The following is a 22,658-nucleotide window of genomic DNA, read 5'->3' as shown; positions in this document are numbered from 1 at the left end:
TTGGGACTGTGATTTTCTGAATCAGTGTGGAACATTTTAACATTTAATTTAGTAAATTCCATCTTGTTACTTTTAGTCCCTCCTTGAAGCCTAGGCAAGTTTATGAAAATCTTTTTTCATCTATTTATGTTTATATACACTTGCGTTCTTCTCTCTTTCATTTCCTCTGTAACTTTTACAAGCATGACCTCTGCGTTTTCTTTGATATTACTGATTTTAATGTTGATAAAATTTCTTTTTAAAAATTGGATAATCATTGAGAGAAGAAGTCATATATACTTGTATGTGTGTATTTTAAGTCTTACCTAAAAGTTAGAACAGCTCTCCTTCGTGACGTCCCTTATCTTTGTTTTTAACTCTCTCCTCTGGAAAGTAGAGGCATTGTACATCTTACTTTATAGGAGAAAAGAATCTGCTTTCATTACATAACACCATACTTTTAAAACTTTAAAAGCTAGCTTTTTATATTTACAAATGGTGGTATAATGCGATGGTTCTCACAGCCTGGAGGTTCTGAATCAAGATAGGCAGCTGAAGAAGATTAAGATTCACTCTACCCTTCTCTCCCAAGGTGGGGGGGAGGGGCAGGGGGACAACACTGAACTGGCAGGCCTTACTGGAATCATTTTAAGTGAGTTGGACACAGTGGTGAACTATGAACTTAAGGGTATATTAGAAAGTAGGCTTGGACACGTAGAAGCAGTTGTCTCACCCTTGAATTTGTGGTTACTTTTGCCTTTACTTAAGGAAAGAGAAAACACTTTCCTGTTGGTTCTGCAGATAATGCATTTGTCATCTTTGACCCATTGGTCAAATGACTGATTTTCCATTTAACTAGTTTATCAGGCATAGCAGATAATACTCTTGATAACGCATAATATAAACCTGAGATTGTTTGCTTTAAGTCACATTAGAATACAAAGGTCAAAATGATATAATATGCACAATGGACATTGATATGAAAAACTGTCAATTTGTTTTTAGAGGACATCAGGAGGAAAAAAAAGTAAGCTTTAAACTTCCACTGTTGTTTCTCTGAGCCTCAGTTCATCAGTTATTTTTATTTTGCAAATTCCTTCAAGAGTTTTATTTTGTGAATGTAGGAAAAGGTGCACTATAAAAAAAAAACTGCTATATCTCTACTTGTTATATGTTAATTCAGCCACTAATTACCTTTTCACTTAATTCTCATTTCCTCCTTCCTACTCTTTAACCGTTTTCATTTTGCTCCCTTTCTGGAAACACTGCTTCCTGCTGGTCAGTAGGTCAGTAGGTCAAGTCAGAAACCATGTGCCTAATATATATATATATATAGTTTTTTGTTGTTGTTTGTTTGTTTCTTTGTTTTTTTAAATACCCAGGTCATACTTTTCATCAAAATGAGAAAGACGTTTGACTTTACTCTGGTGCTTATGTTTCGTTTTATGTTCAGGGCCCAAGTTTTATGTTCATGAGAGAATTATGACTTGAGACACTTGATAATACTGTGATCAAAGTCTTCATTGTTGAATCCTTCTACCTCAGGAGAGTGAGAAAATTAAATTCTTCTTTAAATTCAGTTATTTAGCTGAATCATTTAAATACTTGAAGATCAAGAATTTAATTTAGAAACATTACATTTGACATATTTTTAAAAGTTGGATGAACTGTCTTGAAAAACAAAATTACCTCTTCCTCAAAAAAAGTACCATTTTTGAGGTAGAGGTACCTCAAATATAATATGTAATAGAGAAGAAATATTTTCCTATTGAAGTGGTTCATATTTACACATCTTATTTGCCCTATTTAATGTAAAGTATTTCCTAAAAATTTTATGGAAAGTTTATGACTATATTTTCATGCGTTGACAGTAAGCCACACAATAGATATGAGGCAAAAAGGTGTGTTTTTAATGATAAATTGTGGGTACGTTAGTTTTGTGCTTATTTTTGTTCCCATTGCAGCGCTCAATATTTTAGTAAATAAAATTATTGGTTGATAACATTTAAACCAGGCACTTAAAGTGGGGGTATTTCCTACTTGTGAGCTTTTTTTAAGAAAAACTTCATTTTACTGAGAGGGTTTCAGGACTACTTACTGTGGATTTTACAAAGCAAACTATAAAGCAATAGAAGGCCACCTCCACCTTGGGGCAAGAGTTGAATTCCTGCCAATATAGTTAAGTATGGTATCATTAAGAGGACATCTTCATCTAGAATCTATAGATTACCATCTCCTGCCCTCCAGATTTATGTGACCATAGAAATTACTGCATATTTTGTAAGATAACATCTACCTCCAACTTCTTCCTTCCTTGACCTATTGTAAACATAGATATATGTCCAATGAGTGGATTCCCTGACTCATAAAGATAAATGAATAAGTCCCTATATAGCTATCTCTTCAAACTTCATTTTTATAGAAAATTTGCTTTAAGCTTTAGATTTACTGGAAAAAAATCATATATCCAGTTTTAAAAAATATCCTGAACAACACTGTGAACAGTTGGGAATTGAACATGCTTGTGTCGGAGAAAGGCCTTTGTATATTTATCGGTACATTTCATCACACAGAAGGTAGTACCTGGCTCTGGGAAGCACACGTACCTGAGCTTTTAATTTTAGTACTGATGCTGCTGAGCAGTAGGTAATACAAAAAGAGTCAGAACCATGATTAAGGATGTTAAGGAAATGTCTTCGGCAAAATTTTAGTAAGTTTTCAATATAATAAAGGATATACAACCTCTGTGAAGTCATCCCAACTCTTTGAAGTCAACTTAGCCCCTTTCTTTTCTGTGTCTCCAAAACGTGTTCTATATAATCTATTAGAAAACTAATCACACTGTTTCCTTAGGATGTTTAAAGCAACTCTCTTTCTCAGGAAGAAGAATCTTGAATCCTTAGTATATACCCAGCACTTAATAGATATTCAAATGAATAGTGGACTACTATTTCCTAAAAATATAGACACTATAAAATATTAGGCAAGCAGCAGATAGAAGAAAAAGTGCTATCAGTTATTCAGAATAATTTTCTAGTGGGATATTTAGCTATGCCTTTTTTTTTTTCATTTCTTTTTTTTTTTTTTTTTAAGCACAGAGTCCTAACCACTGGACTGCCAGGGAATTCCCATGCCTTCTTTTTTTTTTGTGTGCTTTGCAAAATTTAGATTATATGAGTTACATGTTTCTTGGAAAATTGAAAGTGTGTGTCTGTGGCAAGACTTGAGGTCTGGGTCTAATTGCAGAATGATAATTTGAAAATTTTAAAGATTATATTCCAAAGATAAAATTTATTTAGGCTTTATAACTCCTTTGAACTGATTTTAGTAATATATATTTCCCTGTATTAACACCATTCAGTCTATCTAGGTTTTCTAATTTATTGGTCTAAAGTATATGGCATTCTATTATTATTATTTTTAATATTCTCTGTATTTGTAGATAGAGCACCACTGTCTACACAATTTATCTGTTTTTTTTTAAATTGCCTTAGTGATTTTTCTATCCACTGCATTTTCTTTTCAAAGAATCTGCACTTGAATTCATTTATTAAGCCTATTATACAGGTTTTTGTTATTAATTCTCTTATTGTCAATTTTCCCTTTTTCACTTGTTTTGTTTTTCTTAAATTATTTGCTTGGAATGCCTATCATTTATTTTTATTTTACTTTGTGTTCTCAATAAATGGATTTTAAGGCTATAGTTATAATTTGGTTATAGCCCATAAATTTTGAGATGTGCTGTATTCATTTCCACTTTTTTTTCAGAAATTTTGTATTTTAAAAATTTAATTTCTTTGAGCAAAAAGTTATTAAGAAAAATAAACAAAAATCTCTTCAGTTTATTCTTCACTTGACTAATGTTATTATTTGCTATATTTATTCTTGTGGGTTTTTTTTTTTCATTCTATAGGTAATGAGTACTGTAAAAAAATTTTAATTCAAGTATAGTTAATTTACAATGTTTCACGTGTACAGCAAAGTGATGCAGTTATACGTATACATATATATGTATCCTATTTCACATTCTTTTCCATTTTAGATTATTACAAGATATTGAATATAATTCCATGTACTATACAGTAGGTCCTTGTTTATCTGCTTTATATATAGTACTGTATATCTGTTAATCCAAATTGCTAATTTGCTCCCCCACCCCCACTGCTGGTAACCATAAGTTTGTTTTCTATGTCTGTGAGTCTATTTCTGTTTTGTAAATAAGTTCATTTGTATCATTTTATAAGATTCCACAAGATATCATATGATGTTTGTCTTTTTCTGACTTACTTCACTTAATATGATAATCTCTAGGTCCCTCCATGTTGCTGCAAATGGCATCATTTCATTCTTTTTCATGGCTGAGTAATATTCCATTGTATAAATGTACCACATCTTCATTATCCATTCATCTGTCCATGCATACTTAGGTAGCTTTCACATCTTGGCTATTATAAATAGTGCTGCAGTGAATATTGAGGTGCATGTATCTTTTCAAATTAGAGTTTTCTCCAGATATATGCCCAGAAGTGGGATTGCTGGTTCATATGGTAACTATTTTTAGCTTTTTTAAGGAAGCTCCATTCTGTTCTCTGTAGACACTGCACCAATTTATATTCCCACCAACAGTATAGGAGGGTTCCCTTTTCTCCACACCCTCTCCATCATTTATTATTTGTAGACTTTTTAATGATGGCCATTCTGACTTGTGTGAGGTGGTACCTTGTTGTAGTTTTGATTTGCATTTTTCTGATAATTAGTGATGTTGAGCATCTTTTCATGTGCCTCTTGGCCATCTGAATGTCTTCTTTGGAGAAATGTCTGTTTAGGTCTTCTGTCCAGTTTTTGATTTTTTTTTTTTTTTATTTTTTTTGTACTGAACTGTATGAGCTGTTTGTATATTTTGGAGGAAATTAGCCCCTGTCAGTAGCATCATTTGCAAATATTTCCTCCCATTCCATAAGTTGTCTTTTAATTTCATTTATGGTTTTCTTTGCTGTGCAAAAGCTTTTAAATTTAAATTGATCCCATTTGTTTCTTTTTGCTTTTGTTTTCATTACTCCAGGAGAAAGATGCAAAAAATATTGCTGTGATTTATAACAAAGTGTGTTCTGCCTTTGTTTTCCTCTAGGAGTTTTATAGTATCCCGTCTTACATTTAGGCCTTTAACCCATTTTGAGTTGTTTTTTTTTGTGTATGGTGTTAGAGAATGTTCTAATTTCCTTCTTTTTCATGTAGCTGTCCAGTTTTCCCAGCACCACTTATTGAAGAGACTGTCTTTTCTCCACTGTATTTTCTTGCCTCTTTTGCCATAGATTAATTGACCATAAGTATGTGAGTTTGTTTCTAGGCTTTCTTGAGTTTGTTTCTGGGCTTTCTATCCTGTTCCATTAATCTATGTTTCTGTTTTTATGATGGTACCATACTGTTTTGATTACTGTAGATTTATAGTATAGGCAGAAGCCAGGGAGTTTAATTCTGTTTTATATTTTGCTGTGGAATTATGTTACCTGGCATTATTTTCCTTAACTTCTTAATTTCCTTCTTAATTTCAGCCTGTTTTCTAATTTAATCATTAACCTGTTTCAGAGAGTCCCTCTGAAAACTTCCTTTGGCAGGACAAGGCACGAGAGGTCTAAGATTAATTTCTAGAACACTAAGCAAATCATTTCTTTGAGCATGCTCTTCTTCTATTGTTGAGTAATATGCTTAATTTTTTCTTTTAGTTGAAGTATATTTTTCAGAGGTACCATTCTGGACTTGTTCCCTCTATTTCATACATCCTTAAAGAAGGGCTGATTCATTTATTACCACAAAAGTGTGATAGAATCTTCTTAGACTGTTCAAAACATTCTTTTAGTGGGACATTTAGAACATTATCACTGTAAAGTTCTATTCGTTGAAAATATTGCTTAAGAGATCAACTCCCTCCCTCCTACCCTGCTTTGTATCTGTCTTTCACTTGTCATGGTCATGGGTCCAGGTTCATAATCTGGTTTTGTCTCATTTTCTTTTTTGGTACTTTAGTTGATTTGGGGAAGAGCTCTGTCCCTTTGGGTGCTTCTTTCCTCAGTAAGCCCTACCAGTTTAGGAAATTGAACACTCTTGAAAGGGTAAGCCCACTCTGAATGAGAGGCTGGGTTAGAGAAGAGTCCTACTACCCATAGGTGTTCTCTGTTTGGTGAATTTGTACATATTTCCTTTCCCCAGCACTGCTGTCTTTGGCTGCTTTGTGTTTAAAGAAGACATACCTGTTTCTCCAAAGCTTCCTTCACCTTTAGCTCTTCCTGCAGTATATTAGGAGGGAAATTTTGGTTGAAAAGAGACTTCCCTCTATCAGGGTGAGCCTGCCACATGAATATGTCACTGGGAGAAATACCACAGCACTGCTGGATTTCTGTTTGTGTTTCCAGTTCCTTCTCAGCTATGGTACAGAGGTGGAGGGCTTCCATTGCAAAGTCTCCCTCTCTCCTGTTAGCCTTGACTACCCCAACCCATGCCTCCAGTGGAGGAGTGTTGGCAGTCAGCTAGGGTTTTCTACATTCCACAGCTGGCTTAGGAAGAGGGGCTGTGATTAGACTCTTAGAGATGTCCTTTAATGTGAATTCGTCTGCATTTTATCCAGAAATTCCTCAAACCTTCTGCCTCTCAGCTGCCACTATTCCCTAGTGACTTTAGCACTCATGTATGGTATTTTCCAATTTTTTGAAAATTATTTCAGTCATTTAATGGGATGAGGGCTTGGATATCTGTTGTTATGTTACCATTTCTCTCTACAAATCTTCAGCCTAATTTTGTTCGTGAACATGGTGAAAATTAGTTACTTACATGAATTTAATATTGGATGCTGCTTTCAAGGAAATTCAAAATAAAAAGCAAGCTTTCAAGAAGAGAGAATAAATTATCAGCCAGTCTCACAAGGATAAATATAAGCCAAATTTTTTGGAGTTTTTTTTTTTTAAACATTTCCAATTCAGATGGAACCAAAGAGCTAAAATCTGTAACTGATAAGGACCCTACGCATTCACTTATGAGAATCTATAAGCTCACTGAAAATTTTCTATAAATTTTGCTAGGAAGAGGGGACTAGGTTGCTTTCTTAAGATCCTCGACAGGCTCTCAAAGCTTAGGAACTAATGTTGTAAATGTATTCGGAAATTAAGGCAAAAATTGACCATCTTATGAGTTTCTAGTTTTACTACATAAAAGGAGAGCAAAGAGCTGAAACTGGAGTGCAGAAAACTGGAGCTGCTACCGTTTGAAAAGTATCCAGAATAACCAACAGATTTTAAACAAGATCCTGTATTGCATAGTTCTTTGGTATGCTGAAGAAGAAGGAGTAGGGAGTTTTAAAAGGCAAGTGAAGAGCATATTCAGTTTGTTTTGGCCATGACTTCGGTTTCAGTGTCTATATTAAGGGAACATAAGAGGGAATTGAAATGATTGGTCATGATGGCAATTCTGGACATCTATAGTTTCCGAGAACAAAAGAGCTCAGCTTCTTTTTCTGCTGTGGAAGGCACTGTAAATACTTTTGTTATGTTGTTAGGCATTAGCAGAATGAGTATAGCTCCTTCCAATGTACCAGAATATTTTCATATGATTTTTTGGCTTAGTGGGAACTGGTAGAACAATTTTTAGCAAAAATTGAACAAATCATTCGATTTGTGAACAATCCAACTGGCCAGCACTGAGCAGGATTCCCTAGCGTCTTCCTCTGGATTACCTTTTGAGTCCTCTGAGGAATCAGCTTCCCAAATTGGGAAACTCTGATTTTCTCATTTATTTTTATCATCCAATTATTTTTCTTGCCATTAAGTATAAGGGACACGGAGAGACTTGACTTATTTTTATGTGCAGCAATTTTAAAAAGCTAATTAAGGCATCTTTATTTAACCGCTCCACGCTTTTATATTTCTTGCATCTTTTCCAATCATAGAAAAGTTGCTGAGCAAGAGCAACTCTGTTTACTAGCTTACAGGATGAAGAAGAGTGAAATAGGGGTGTGTAAAGGCACAATGGTGAGTAGATAGTATTTCCAATTAATCTCGATGTTTGGGATTAATTTAGCTTTAATTCTATTCTTTGGTGTCTTCCTGTTTTTTTGACATAGTGACCTGTCATAACAAAGAGGAAACAGCAGGAAACTTGGTACCAATTAAAACCAGTCTCCTTCCACCAAAGAACTGAACCGTGAGCAAACGTAACCTCAAATTCAAATAGTGACGTGTCTTAGATGAAACAGAATAAAAGGACAAAGCTGCTGAATTTCAGCTTTTGCTGGAAAACAATTAAAATGCATGCTAGTTTGAGTTTGATATTTAACACGTTAGAACTTACATGGCAGAAATACAGATAGATGCCTGATGCATGGTGTCTGTGCTTGGGCAGAGGCCACTTCCAGCAGAACTGTGTGCTGGGATGAAGGTCTGTGTGCATATTGTTTATGCATTCACCTTTGGTGTTCATTCCAGCTATGAGTTACTCCACGGGGTGATTGTTTGTACCAGTATAACTCCAAATTAATCTGAGTAGCAGTATTTGAAGTTTGAATATGTTCTAGATTGAGTCAAGTATAATAACAGGTTTCTGAATCAAAACAAGTCTTCAGCCTCATCTGGGAGGAAATTTGGAATATCTGTCCTTACCCTAACAGAGATGCTCTGCGTGATCCTGGACACAGAACTCATTGCCTTTAGATCTTTACATTAAATAGTCAGCTGAATTGACTTTTAAGCTTAGAGGTCTAAATCCTCTGTGCCCTTTGATACAGGCTCATGACCGACATGATGCACTTCCAACAAGTTTCTTTTAATCAAAAGAGAATACATACCAGGTTGGTTTGTCACAATGAGAACAGAACAGAAATCTGACATCAGATTTCTCACATATATTTTTGTGTTTCTTAATGGAATTAAATACATGATATTACTCTTCCACAGTGAAGATACTTTATTAATAAAAGATGCTTTTAAGAAAATTGAGAAATGTTCAACTTGTAGCTATGAAAGTATTATTTTAAACAGAGGCAGAAAACTAAAGAGTTTATTTCTAATCATCTGGGAACACCAAAATGCTAATATTTTCCCCACGTGGTTGGCATAAAATATTTAGTTATAGATATACTGACACTTCGGGTTGGTTTGTTTATTTGTTTACAGTGGAGCCTATCAAGAACAATCATATCAGGCTTCCCTGGTAGCACAGTGGTTAAGAATCCGCCTACCGATGCAGGGGACACAGGTTCGATCCCTGGGCCAACAAGATCCCACACGCCGCAAAGCAGCTAAGCCTGTGTGCAACAGCTACTGAGTCTGTGCTCTAGAGCCCATGGGTCACAGCTAATGAGCCCATGTGCTGCAGCTACTGAAGCCCACGTGCCTAGAGCCTGTGCTCTGCAACAAGAGAAGCCGCTGCAGTGAGAAAGCCTGCTCACCACAATGAAGAGTAGCCCCTACTCACCACAACTAGAGAAAGCCCACGCACAGTAATAAAGACCCAACACAGCCAATAAATAAAAACAAAATAAACAAATTTATTTTTTAAAAAAAGAAAAATCATATCTCTTTTATTTTCATTCCGTGGATAGGCAGCTTTTGAGTGCCTTCTGCATACCTGTGCTAGGCTTTCAGGTTGGGAGGGAAGATAGATCTAAGACACGGAATTTGCCCGTAGGGTGTCCGAAATAACTGAGTCAAAAGAGGACAGACCTTGTTAGTGATAATCAGAGATGGCACCAGGGGCATTTAGGACTCCAAACCCCTATGTGAGGTCCTTCCACTTTTATATAATGTGCTAAAAACTAATCATTTATATTATAGAGAAAGTAGTTTCAGAGCGGGATTTATATTTTGTGTGTTGGGACCTGGGTTGAAAATAAGCATGTATGGGAAAAGATTTTTAAACTTATTTTTCCTCAGTTGTTAACTCAATATCTAGGTGTTATTTTTTTCAAGGTAGTATCTTATCTGTACCTGCCAGTGCTTTTTATAGAGTACTATGTGTTCTAGTTTTTAATGCACTAAGTCACAAAAATAAATTTCTATGTTAAAAGGCCTAATTGCGGAATGAAAATCTTAAGATTCCTGTGAACCATTAGGAGAGAGAATATGTGTACACAGCCATGCATTCAACAAATATTAAGTGTCTACTTTCTGCCAGGTATTGGGTTAAGTATTATGATTATGACTATGAAACCAGCAGACAGCTTCTTCTCTGCAAGAAGGTTAAGGCTGGTGGAGGATGCAGAGAAGGAAATATGCAGATACAGTATAGTGTGTTAAGTGCTGTGATGAGGAAAAATACGAGATGTTCTTGGAACATCCTGGAGAGCATCTAACACTACCTTAGAAAGTCATTTAGTTTCCTAGAGGAAGGATTGTCTACGCTGATATCTGAATAGAATAAATGAGAGTTAATTTATTCAGAATGGGAAAAGCAAAGAAGAAAGAGAGGGGGTAGATTTGTTACAGTGAGAAGGACAAGACTGAACGTGCAAAGGCACAGGGGCCAGAGAGAATCTGCTGGGGTAAAGGACTAAAAATTATAAATACATCAATTAGAGTCTGGGGCAAATGGGCATGAGAGAAAAGTTTAGAGAGAGGTCATGGCTAGATCCTGATAGCTTTAGGGTCATATTAAGGGGATTAAGGAGTATCAAGGGTAAGAGGATCTACTGAAGGGTGGGGGTAAGTAGGGAAGCAGTGGTGTTCAGAACATGTAGAAGATGAGGAAGACCAGAGACAAGAAGGCCATTTAATGCACTGTTGTAGTAATGAGATGGTGACAGTAAGAACCATGATAGTAAGATGAGGATGTGGATAATTTATGGATTCCAGGGATAATGAGAAGGTGGAGCCAATGCTATTTGATGCTATTTGATGAGATGTTTGTAAGAAGAAAGAAAGAATTAAACATCCAGGGTTTCCTCTTAAGTAATTGGGTAGATGATATTACCACTCACTTTGATAGGCAATACATAAGAGAGGACAAGTTTGGAGCAAATAACAATGAATTTGGTTTGGGGTATACAGATGACTAGGAGACAAGTGCAAATTTAAATTGGCAACTCTGCTGAGGACTAGAGGGAGAGATCTGAGGTTGAACTGCAACTTGAGAGCATGCGAGTTAAATAGGTCACTCAGGAAGTGGTTATGTCACTATCTTTCTGGCCATCTTTTGGGTCATCTTGCTGTCTTTTCTTTCTCTTTGGGATCTCTAAATTATAAGATTTCTCAGCACCCATCTTAGGCCACCTTGTCTAACTGTACTGTCTCTTAACGTCATCTCATGGAGTCCTATGGCTTTAAATACCATTGATAGGCTGACATAGCTCAGTTAACTCCAGCTTAGATCTGTCACTTAGTTCTTGACTTTTATACCCAACTGCCTGCCTAGTATATCCATTTGAATGATAATATGCATTTCAAACTTTGCTTGTTAGAGACCGAACTCATAATTTTCCCATCAGTCTTATTCCTCCCATTCATCTCTGTCTCAGCAAATGGCACCAGCATCAACCTTGTGGCTCAGGATAACACTCTAGGCTGGTTTATTCTTCCCTTTTATTCACTCCCTCACATCCAGTGCATCACTAGGTAGTTTCGCTTCTGCCTCCGAAATGCACCCCGAATCCATTTACTTCTCTGTATTTCCACTGCTGTCACCCTGGTCCAGGGTATCATATTCCTTCTCTTGGATTACTGGTCTCCCAGCTTGATGCATCTGCTCTTAATGCCTTCATTTCATTCTCCACAAACTACCAGGGTGATCTTTTAAGAGTCCAGATCAGAATATGCAGCCATTCTACATGTAATGCTCAGATGGCTTCCCATTGGATTTAAATAGTAATCTAAGTGTCTCACCCCTCCCTGGCCTTTACATACCTCTAACCTCATCTTAAAACCTCTCTCTCTCTTTTGCTTACTTAGAACCAACCAGACCAGTTTCTCTGTTCCTCGGATAAGCCAAGCTCTGTTATGCTTCTGTGCTTTTGTACTTTCTGTTCCTTCTGACTGGAACATTCTTCCCCCAACTTTTCCTACCACTGACTTTTTCATTCAGCTCAGATAGATGCCAGCAACCCAGAGTCTTTCCCTAACTTCTCTATTAAATACTAACTTCTCCATTTTTATCCCTCACTATCCCATCATTCAGATTTATTTCCTTCGTGGCACTTAGCAATCTGTAGTTGTTTTACTTGTTTACTTGTTTGTCTAAATCAACTTCACTAATGAGGGAATCTAGACTACCTTGTTCATCCCTACATCCCTACAACTCAGAGCAATACCTTGAATATAGCTACCTGTTAAATAGAAAGAATAAGTAGATGAATGAATGCTGAAGAAGTTCTAGACTAGAACTCCAGGGACACCGGCATTTAAGGAATAAGCAGAGGAAGAGGAGCTTGATAGGACAGCGAGAAGGAGCGATGCGAGATAGACAATAACTAAGGCAAGATATCACTCAAGTGACAGTATCCTAATACAGGTCTAAGGAGAAGAGAGTTCCGAAAAGGGAAACTCTTCTGACTGGATGGAAACAGGAAAGACTGTACAGAGGAAGTGAATTTTTATTGGAGGAAGTGAATTTTTATTGAACCTCGGCAGGTAGATAGGGAAGTCTTGTAAGAAGAAGGGAATGAAGGCACAAAGGCAGGGAAGCAGAATATACATTCCTTGGTGGGGAACAGAAAGTCATCCCGTTAACCTTTCATATATCTCACTTAATAGCTAGTAACAAAACAAAGGCTGCATCAGAATCACACAGTAGGTGGAAGAATGAAGATTTACATGCAGATCTACCTGGCTACAAAGCCTTCTTGTTTACTCCAACTTAAGTCATTGAGATTCTCTACAGGTACCTCACATTTTACCCTGCAAATAACAGTATGCCAGTGATGGAATGAGGTGTGAACGAGTAGGTGGCAGTGAAGACAGATATTCTTAACTTTGATTATTCCCATTATAGCCTCAAGAGAAATTGAAGTTGAGGAAAAAATTAACTGTCCTCATTTTAGCACTTTCTCTGTCCTCAAAATAGGAGAAAATTTTAAATGTTTGAGCCATGCAGTTTCTATCTTGTCAGATGGTTGACAAGTCCAGTTTACTCATAATGAAGAGCACCTCTTTTTTATCCCCTTATTGTCCTGCTTTGCAAAATGACCTGGTCAGATCACTTGAAGCCCCTTTCAGATTGAGAGGAACAGCAGACTTTCCAAAGATTGTATTTAATCACAAAACACTATTAAATGAATAAGCTTATGATAGTTTTAATTGTTGAATTATTTTTCTTGTGTATTCAGAATCAAAAAATTACTTATAAAGATCAGCAACTTAGAATTTTTTAGTGAATTGTTTATATGTGCCTGTATTTAGGTGTACACACACACACACCCCTCTGTATTTTGTTTTTTTACTTTTCCCATTTTGAGATATAATTGACTTACAACATTGTGTAAATTTAAGGTGCACAGCATAATGATTTGATATATGTATTTATCGAAAAATGGTCACCACAATAAGTTCAGTTAATATTCATCACCTCACTTAGTTACAAATGTTTTTGTCTTGTGATGAGAACTTTTAAGATCTACTCTCTTAGCAACTTTCAAGTATACAATGCAGTAATGTTAACCATAATCACCATGTTGTACATTATATCTCCATGACTTATTTTATAACTGTAAGTTTGCACCTTTTAACCACCCTCGCCCTTTTTGCCACCCCCTCCCCTGCTTCTGGTAACCACCAATCTATTCTCTGTAAGTACGAGTTAGGGCTTGTCTTGGTTTGTTTGTTTTTTAAGATTCCTTATAATTGAGATCATATAGTATTTGTCTTTCTCTGTCGGACTTATGTCACTTAGCATAATACTCTCAAGGTCCATCCATGTCATTGCAGGTAGCAGGATTTCCTTCTTTTGTATGCCGAATAATATCTCACATTTCTCTATCCGTTCATCCATTAATGGACACTTATTTCCAAGTCTTGGCTATTGTAAATAATGCTGCTATGAACATGGGGGTGCAGATATTTCTTCAACATAGTGCTTCTATTTATTTTGGATATAAACCCAGCAGTAGAATTTCTGGATCATATGGTAGTTCTATTTTTAATTTTTTGAGGATCCTCCATACTGTTTTCCATAGTTGCTGCACAAATTTACAATTCTAAGAACAGTGTACAAGTGTTGCATTTTTTCCACATCCTCACCAGAATTTGTTATCTCTTGTCCTGTTGATGCTAGCTATTCTAAAAGCTGTGAGGTGATATATCATTGTGGTTTTAATTTGTATTTCCTGAGTGATTAATGGTATTGAGCACCTTTGATGTACCTGTTGGCCATTCCTGTATCTTCTTTGAAAAATGTCTTTTCAGGTCTTTTGCCCATTTTTAAATTGGGTTATTTGAGGGTTTTGCTATTGAGTTGTATTGGGTTAGCCAAAAAGTTCATTTCAGCTTTTCCACAAGATGTTATGGAAAAACCCAAACAAAGTTTTTGGCCAACCCCAATATGAATTCTTTATATACATTGGATAGTAACCTCTTTTCAGATATTTGATTTGCAAATTTTTTTTCACATTCCATAGGTTGTTTTTATATTTTGTTGATTTCCTCTTTTGCTGTGCAGAAACATTTTAATTTGATGTATACCCACTTGTTTATTTTTATTTTGTTGCTTGCGCTTTAGGTGTCATATCCAAAAAATCATTAGCAAGACCTATGGCAAGAAGCTTTTTTTCCTATGTTTTCTTCTAGGAGTTTTATTGTTTCAAGTCTTATGTTTAAGTCTTTAATCCATTTTGACCTAGTTTTTGTGAATGGTATAAGTTAAGAATCTAGTTTTATTCTTTTCCACGTGAATATTCAATTTTCTCAGCACCATATATTGAAGATAATGTCTTTTCTCCATTGAGTATTCTTGGCTCCCTTGTCAAATGTTAGTTAAGCATATATGCCTCAGTTTATTTCTGAGCTCTTGATTCTGTTCCATTGGTCTATATGTTTGTTTTTATGCCAGTACCATACTGTTAGGATTACTACAGCTTTATAATATTGCTTGAAATCAGGGAGTGTGATACCTCCCACTTTGTTCTTTTTTCTCAGGATTGCTTCAGATATTTGGGGCCTTTTGTGGTTCTGTATAAATTTTAGAATTTTTTTTTTCTTCTGAAAAGAAAATGCTATTGGATTTTTGATAGAGATTGCATTGACTCTATAGATGACGTTGAGGAGTATGGGCATTTTAACAATATTTAATTCTTCCAGTCCATGAACATGGGATACCTTTCCATTTATTTGTGTCTTCTTTGGTTTCTTTCATCAGTATTTTGTAGTTTTCAGTGTAGCAGTTGTTCATCTCCTTAGTTAAATTTATTCCTGAGTATTTTATTGTTTTTGAGGCTGTTGTAAATGGAATAATTTTCTTTATTTTTTTTCAGCTAATTCATTGCTAGTGTATAGAAACACTACTGGTTTTTGTATGTTGAGTTTATATCCTGAAACTTCACTGAAGTTGTTGATTAGGGCTGTTTTTCTGGTGGAGTCTTTAAGATTTTCTGCATATAAAATCATGTTATCTGTAAATACAGAAATTTTACTCCTTCCTTTCTGGTTCTAATGCCTTTTATTTCTTTTTTTTTTTTTTTTTTTTTTTTTTTTTTGCCTGATTTCTCTGGCTAGAACTTCCAGTACTATGTTGAATAGGGGTGGTGAGAGAAGGCACCGTTATCTTCTTCCTGATCATAGAGTAAGTTTTCAGCCTTTCACCATTGAGTGTGATATTAGCTGTCGGCTTGTTATATATGGTTTTTATTATGTTGAGGTACCTTCACTCTATACTTAGTGTCTTTTTTTTAAAAATCATGAATGTTAAACTTTGTCAAATGCTATTTCTGTGTTTATTGAGATAATATGATTTTTATCTTTCATCCTATTAATGTGATGTGTCACATTTATTGATTTGGGTATATTGAACTGTCCTTACATTTTAGGGATGAATCCCACTTGATCACAGTGTATGATTCTTTTAATGTGTTGTTGAATATGATTTGCTAGTATTATGTTGAGAATTTTTGCATCTATATTCATTAGGGATATTGGCCTATAGTTTTCTTGTATTACCCTTATCTGGCTTTAGTATCAGGGTAATGCTAGCCTCATTTGGGAGTGTTTCCTTCTATTCTCTGGAAGAGTTTGAAAAGGATTGGCATTAACTTTTCTTTAAATGTTTATTTTATTTTATTTTATTAATTAATTAATTTCTTCATTTATTTATTGGATGCATTGGGTCTTTGTTGCTGCACACTGGCTTTCTCTAGTTGTGGCAAGTGGGGGCTACTCTTCATTGCGGTGCACAGGCTCCTCATTGTGGTGGCTTCTCTTGTTGTGGAGCACAGGCTTTAAGTGCGCAGGCTTCAGTAGTTGCGGCACACAGGCTCAATAATTGTGGCTCACGGGCTCTAGAGCACAGGCTCAGTAGTTGTTGTGCACAAGCTTAGTGTCTGCATGGCATGTGGTATCTTCATGGGGCAGGGATCAAACCTGTGTCCCCTGCATTGGCAGGTGGATTCTTAACCACTGCACCACTTAGGAAGTCCTAAATGTTTATTAAAATACACCAGTGAAGGCATCTTGTCCTAGGCCTTTCTTTATTGGGAGGTTTTTGATTATTGATTTAATCTCCTTACTCATTATTGTTCTGTTCAGATGGTCTATTCCTTCATGATTTAATCTTGGTGGTTTGTATGTTTCTAGGAATTTATCCATTTATTCTAGGGTTTCCAAGTTTGTTGGTGTATAATTGTTCATAATAGTCTCTTATGATCCTTTGTGTTTCTGTGATATCAGTTGTAAAGTCTTCTCTTTTTCAAGTTTATTTGAGTCCTCTTTTTTTCTTGGTTAGTCTAGCTAAAAGTTTGTCAATTTTGTTTATCTTTTCAGAGAACCAACTCTTAGTTTTGTAAATCTTTTCTATTGTTTTCCAGTTCTCTATTTTATTTATTTCTGCTCTAATCTTTATTATTTCCTTCCTTCTGTTCTGAGTTTAGTTTGCATACCTATATTTTAAGCTAGAGTCAAATTATTCACTTTGTGCACATTAAGTGAATGTTAACATACCCCAAATTTTGGAAACTGAAATTGTGAAGGCTGTCTATATTTTCTAGTGCTGTTCTTTTCAGCTTAAATACATTAAAAATTGAATTTGTGTTATTAGTCTCAATTTTTAAACTTTCCATTACTTAAAAAAAAAAAGCATTCATTCTCCACCCCACTCTTCCCCTACCAAAAGACTCCATGGAAGTTTTATTTTGCAAATGTATCTGCTTCTCTGTTTTCTTTTTAACTGCATCAAGTCTGAGCTTAATTCTTCACTTAATTCCTCAACCCTTCTTCTGAGATGGAAATGTACAGCTGCAGTATGAAATAGCCTACAGAGACTATTTTTAGGACCAGAACTCAATATCTGTGCTGAAATTTGACAGTATACTTACTTGGTTATCATAAGGTTATAAAGGTAGAATTCAGGGACATTCTCAGTTCTTCAGGTATACTCAGAAGAAGTAGAATCAGAAGAAGCATACTAATTTTTTTAGCCAATCTTAATCAACTTAAGTGATTCTGCGTCAAAGCTTGTAGTGATAATCACAAATAGCCTTACTCAAAATGACACCCTAATTACTATCGCATCTACACCCTTCTCATTTTAAGGTTTTATGTATACCTTTGCTTGACCAAATAGATTTCTTGTTATTTTAAGATCTCTGTTTCAAGTCTTCTATTTTTTTTTAGTTTTTAAATTTTATTATTTATTTATTTATTCATTTATTTATTGGCTGTGATGTGTCTTTGCTGCTGTGCACGGGCTTTCTCTAGTTGGGGCAAGTGGGTGTTACTCCTCAGTTGCAGTGCGCGGGCTTCTCAGTGCGATGGCTTCTCTTGTTGTGGAGCTCAGGCTCTAGGCATGCAGGCTTCAATAATTGTGGCACATGGGCTCAATAGTTGTGGCTTGCAGGCTCTAGAGCACAGGTTCAGTAGTTGTGGCACATGGGCTTAGTTGCTATGCAGCATGTGGAATCTTCCTGGATCAGGGATTGAACCCATGTAACCTGCATTAGCAGATGGATTCTTAAGCACTGTGCCACCAGGGAAGTCCCTCAAGTCTTCTTTCTGTAAATTTTCTTAAGCATTTCTCTCCACCTAGGATGAACTTCTTTCACTGCAAATGAAGAAATCCTAAAAATTCTTCAGGGCCTCTACAAAAATCATCTCCATTTTGATGTATGTTCCATAGATCCATGTTTATATGAACCTGATGGAATTTATCTTCTTTTTTATTTTTTTTTAAATTTATTTATTTTGGGGCCATTCTGTGCGGCTTGTGGGATCTTAGTTCACTGACCAGGGATTGAACCAGGGCTCTTAGCAGTGAATGTGCCAAGTCCTAACCACAGTACCACCAGGGAATTCCCTCATATATCTTCTTATAACTCTATGATTCACCTCTAAATGAGGTATAAGCTCCCTGAGAGCACTGTGACCAATCATCATTGTGTTTTCATGGCACCTAGCACAGTACTTAGCTCACAGGCTCAATAAATGGTGAGTTGAACTACAAATTTGAAAGTATGCGTCCAAAAGTATACCATAAAAGCTTGTCATGTATAGTGATATAGATACAATGCTTACTTTTACAGAAAATGCCACATGACACCTTTTAATAAAATCTAACATTCTTCAAGTAAGTAGCATTTAAACTGAAAAAATGAGTTCAGTTCCTCTCTATAGTAACATCTTATGGTCACTTGCCAGATCATGAATTGTATGTTCAAGAAAATTAATGAAAGAGCTTTTTAAACTTTGTGACTCTTGACTTATATTTATTACCAAAAAGCCTGAATTCTTATTCAGCACATTATAATTTCAGTTATTTAAAACTTAAATTAGCTTGGAGGTACTTAAAATCTTTGATTGGTAGCTCTGTGGCAGTCTTCCAAAGTTGGAAATGCCAGAGTGGATTCTGAGAAAAGATTTAGAGTTTTGAAAGTATTCTGAATGAAGAAACAGAAAGGAATACAACATTTTCCCAGCATTGCTTCAAAAATGCCATTTTAAGCATCATCTCAAAGCATAAACGGCAGTTAAGATGAGATCAGCCAGTTTTCTTTTTTTCTTGGCTGGAGTGATTTCACCATCTCTTCATGCTGCCTCTTGCCACAAAGAGGACATTTAAACATACATGGGAAAGAGTTTGCCTTGAATTGTAAGAAACTGAAAGGGGACCAGAATGCCAACTCAGTTCTGGGATTCTAACCCATAACTTCTTTTGACAGAGCAGTATAGAATTTTTATGCAGTGCCATAAATGGATGGCCTGAGGAACATTCTAACTGTAAATCAATACCTTTGAATAGAGAAGTCTGACAATTCAGAGTTCTGTTTTCTCCATATGTGACTAAAGTGATTTTCCCATTAGGAGACTAACCATTGTTTCTTTCTACCCATTGTTCTCCCCTCAAATAAAATTAATTTTACTTCAGAGTATTTTATGATCTTATTGCTAACCATGGGTTTAGAAGACTGTGTAAAACATTTCCACACTTTGAATATTAAAGTTAGTGAACTTGGAATTTGGTTTGAGTTTCTGGGGGAGATAAAAGAGGACAAGTAGAGTAGAAATCAGTATTTTTAAAGCCAAAGACTAAAACAAATGAATGTTTCAAATGTGTTCGTTTCTCTGTAATTCTCATGGAAATGTTGGTACCTCTGGTTACTACAATTCTGTAACCTTTGTAAGTTAATCTGAGAAGTCCTTTTTCTTCATCCTAATTCAATGTGTATTTTAAATGGTAGACTTATATTATGGTACCATGTTTATAAGATGACAGTCAGAGTGCTTATACGCACTGAAAAAGAGAGAAGGGGAACAAGGAAACACTACAACTCTTAGAGGGTTGGTGACATTTTAAATGTACATTGCTTCAGATTTGTTTTGCATATACCATATTCAAATGTAATTGTAGTGTAAACATGACAATTTGATACAAGTTGTCAGAAAATGTGTGATATTTTCTACCAGATTTTTTCTCTAAAAAATTCTTTTTTCTATGAAAATGCTGTGAACTTGGATTATTCACTGATCTATTAATTTGAAATTATTTTCAAACAAAAAGCTAATTCATCTTTTAGCGGATTTAGTTATAGTCATGATAACAGATATAGCCATGTTTATTGGGCAAATCAGTAGCAAGATCAACCTTTAATGCATCCTTTGGTGCAACCTGTGAATTTGTGATATCCCCTGAATAATGCTGTGTTTGTATGGAAATTACTTTGTAGGTAATTAGGTCTTATTTTGAATTCAAATGGTATTTTTGAATATAAACATAGTGGAAGTGTAGTTTTAGATTTTCTCAATGTTTAGATTTAGTGAGTTTACAACCCTTTTTTTTCTTTTTAATTTTTTTTCTTCTTATCCTTCCCACATGCCCTGTGAAGATTTACATCAGTGCAATGCTACGTTAAAGGAACAATCACCCAGATTATACCCTGAGAGCAGCCAACTTTAAAGACATAGCTTAAATGGTCTATTTAGCTCACAAACAAAAAATTGACAATTTCTGAGTACCAGAGCAAAGTAGGATAGTTTAGTATACATAAAATTTCTGCTGGAAATCTGAATTTTCCTGTTTATCTTCATTTTATTTTTTAAATTATGCTTCAGGGTTGCTTTCTATTGTATTCAACACTAGTGCTAAAGACTGTACTCTGTCTAATACATGGCATATTTCAAAGTGTTTAGAAAAAAATGGGAGTTTTGTAGTCATGTTATCAAAAGTATAATTGTTCACTTGAAAGCTGAAGAAATCTTTGATAGGAGAATTATTTCTTTTTAATATATGAGCATATTAGCACTTTTGATGTTTAGAAAATAATTATAAAAAGCTGTTTTCTATTCCTATTTTATTCAATATTACTCTTAATTGGATTCTTTATATTACTGTAGTTTCTTAACTGTAATCTGATTTCACTTCTGTTATTTATACTTAGTACATAAAAACTTCCTCTATGTCAGTCCTCATGCTTCCATTACATTTTTATGTGGTCCTGTCTTGGACAATTAGGAGTGGCTTTCTCGATGGGCAGGTGGGAACGCAGACATCACAAAGGCTATGTTTATAAGATTTAATCTTAAAACCAATATTCATTTGTCTCTTAAAATATGTATGTATAATGTAAATCACTTTGGGCATTAATTGACTGCTGCTCTTAGAATTACCAAGAAAGCTTTGTTACCATTAATTACAGAGTTTTGAGTCACTGTTTCAATACATTTTGGTTTGAGATTTTGTAGCCATTTCTGAATATTTTCATCAGGACTGGCGAGATTTTGAGCTAAAGGTAAGAGCCCTTTCTAAGGAAGAATTTAAATATTAGAATGGTAATGTAATTGGGAGACATTAAACAGGGAAAATAGTTTTTACATGTTTAATTTGAAGTTAAAGCAAGATCTGCACGTGTGCGTGTCTTTGGCTCTCAAAGATGGACTACAGAGCTCTTTACACCTAAGTTATGGGTATGAATTTATATTCTCCTAGTTCTCATCAATGCCTCAAGATCCATGTTCATATTAAAACTGCATAAAATCATCATACATTATACATCTGAATTAGAGTTTTCCAGTGTGTGCTATTCCATGGGATGTTGGTTTTGTAAACTATGATTCTGTACCCAAGCTATCTCTGGGAAATGCCACACACACATCTCCTTTTTAGGGATCCCATCATCATATTAAAGGCTTTGAGTGCTTTTATTAAAGAAAGTGTTAAATTTATTTGTAACCTAGTTTTCCCTATTCTCCCTCAGCCTGGTCCTTCCTTTTAAACAATATATTAATAGTCAACAGAACTAGGACTTTATAGATCACATATGATGTGACCCTGTTCTAATAGTGTGGTTGTTTGTGTTCTTGCATCTGTACATACAGACTAATCTCGAGTGTATTTAGCAATGCACTTATAAAGAGACTTGATGGTGATGTCAAGAAAATATCATTTTGGAATGGACACCACTGCACAGGATCTGCTCCCTAATTTGAAAATCCAGAAACCCAGTTTTATCTTTCTCTCGAAGTTGACTGGATTGAGGGAAAGTGATTTGTTTTAGTAAAACGCACATGAGGTGGTGTTTAGGCAAATTTACATATTTGTCTTCATAATCAGAAATTCACATTTCCAGTGACCAAAATATGATTTACGTGCATTGTCCAAAATACTTGCGTTCGGGGTATCCAATGTTTCTTGGATGTGAGGAGTTTAAGGAATATTTTCTTGGCTAGACCTCAATGAAGAAAGCTTAGCCATCCTTCCCCAGAGACAAATTTGCTCACCTAGTGACTGTACTCATGTTGGCCAATCCAGAGTGTCTCTTCCCAGGATATTATGTGGAGTGCTTATATAACCAGAAGCAGTGCCAAACCTGCTTCTCTGCCCCAAACTGGCCACCCCCATCTAGCCACACTTTGGCTCACAGGTTGGCAGGTCTGTGTTTTGTATCTACATCTGCCCTGTATCAGCTATGCCGAGCTTCTTTACTCGTAGCTTTTGTTTACTTATTAGTAAAATGAGGCGAAAAATATACTTTCCAGGCCAAGAGTAGTCTTTGTGATGACTTATTTCAGTGA

The 22,658-nt window shown here is 35.4% G+C and overlaps 1 protein-coding gene across 9 annotated transcripts in view; it reads left to right on the top strand.

Moving 5' to 3' along the window:
• TET2 (tet methylcytosine dioxygenase 2) overlaps window positions 1-22,658 on the top strand; it is a 126,324-nt gene that overhangs the window by 49,198 nt on the left and 54,468 nt on the right. Inside the window, exon 1 of one of the 9 annotated variants that reach the window (XM_057704875.1) lies at window positions 15,707-15,726. The exons of the other annotated variants lie outside the window; for them this stretch is intronic. The gene's annotated coding sequence lies outside the window, so the exon portion shown is untranslated. Of the gene's footprint in view, window positions 1-15,706; window positions 15,727-22,658 lie in introns of those variants that run through there. 9 annotated transcript variants of the gene reach the window in all.

The sequence above is a fragment of the Hippopotamus amphibius genome, chromosome 13 (assembly GCF_030028045.1).
Source record: "Hippopotamus amphibius kiboko isolate mHipAmp2 chromosome 13, mHipAmp2.hap2, whole genome shotgun sequence".
NCBI classification, from domain to species: Eukaryota; Metazoa; Chordata; class Mammalia; order Artiodactyla; family Hippopotamidae; genus Hippopotamus; species Hippopotamus amphibius.
Note: the sequence above shows the minus strand (reverse complement) of the source record. Positions and strands in the feature narration are given on the sequence as shown.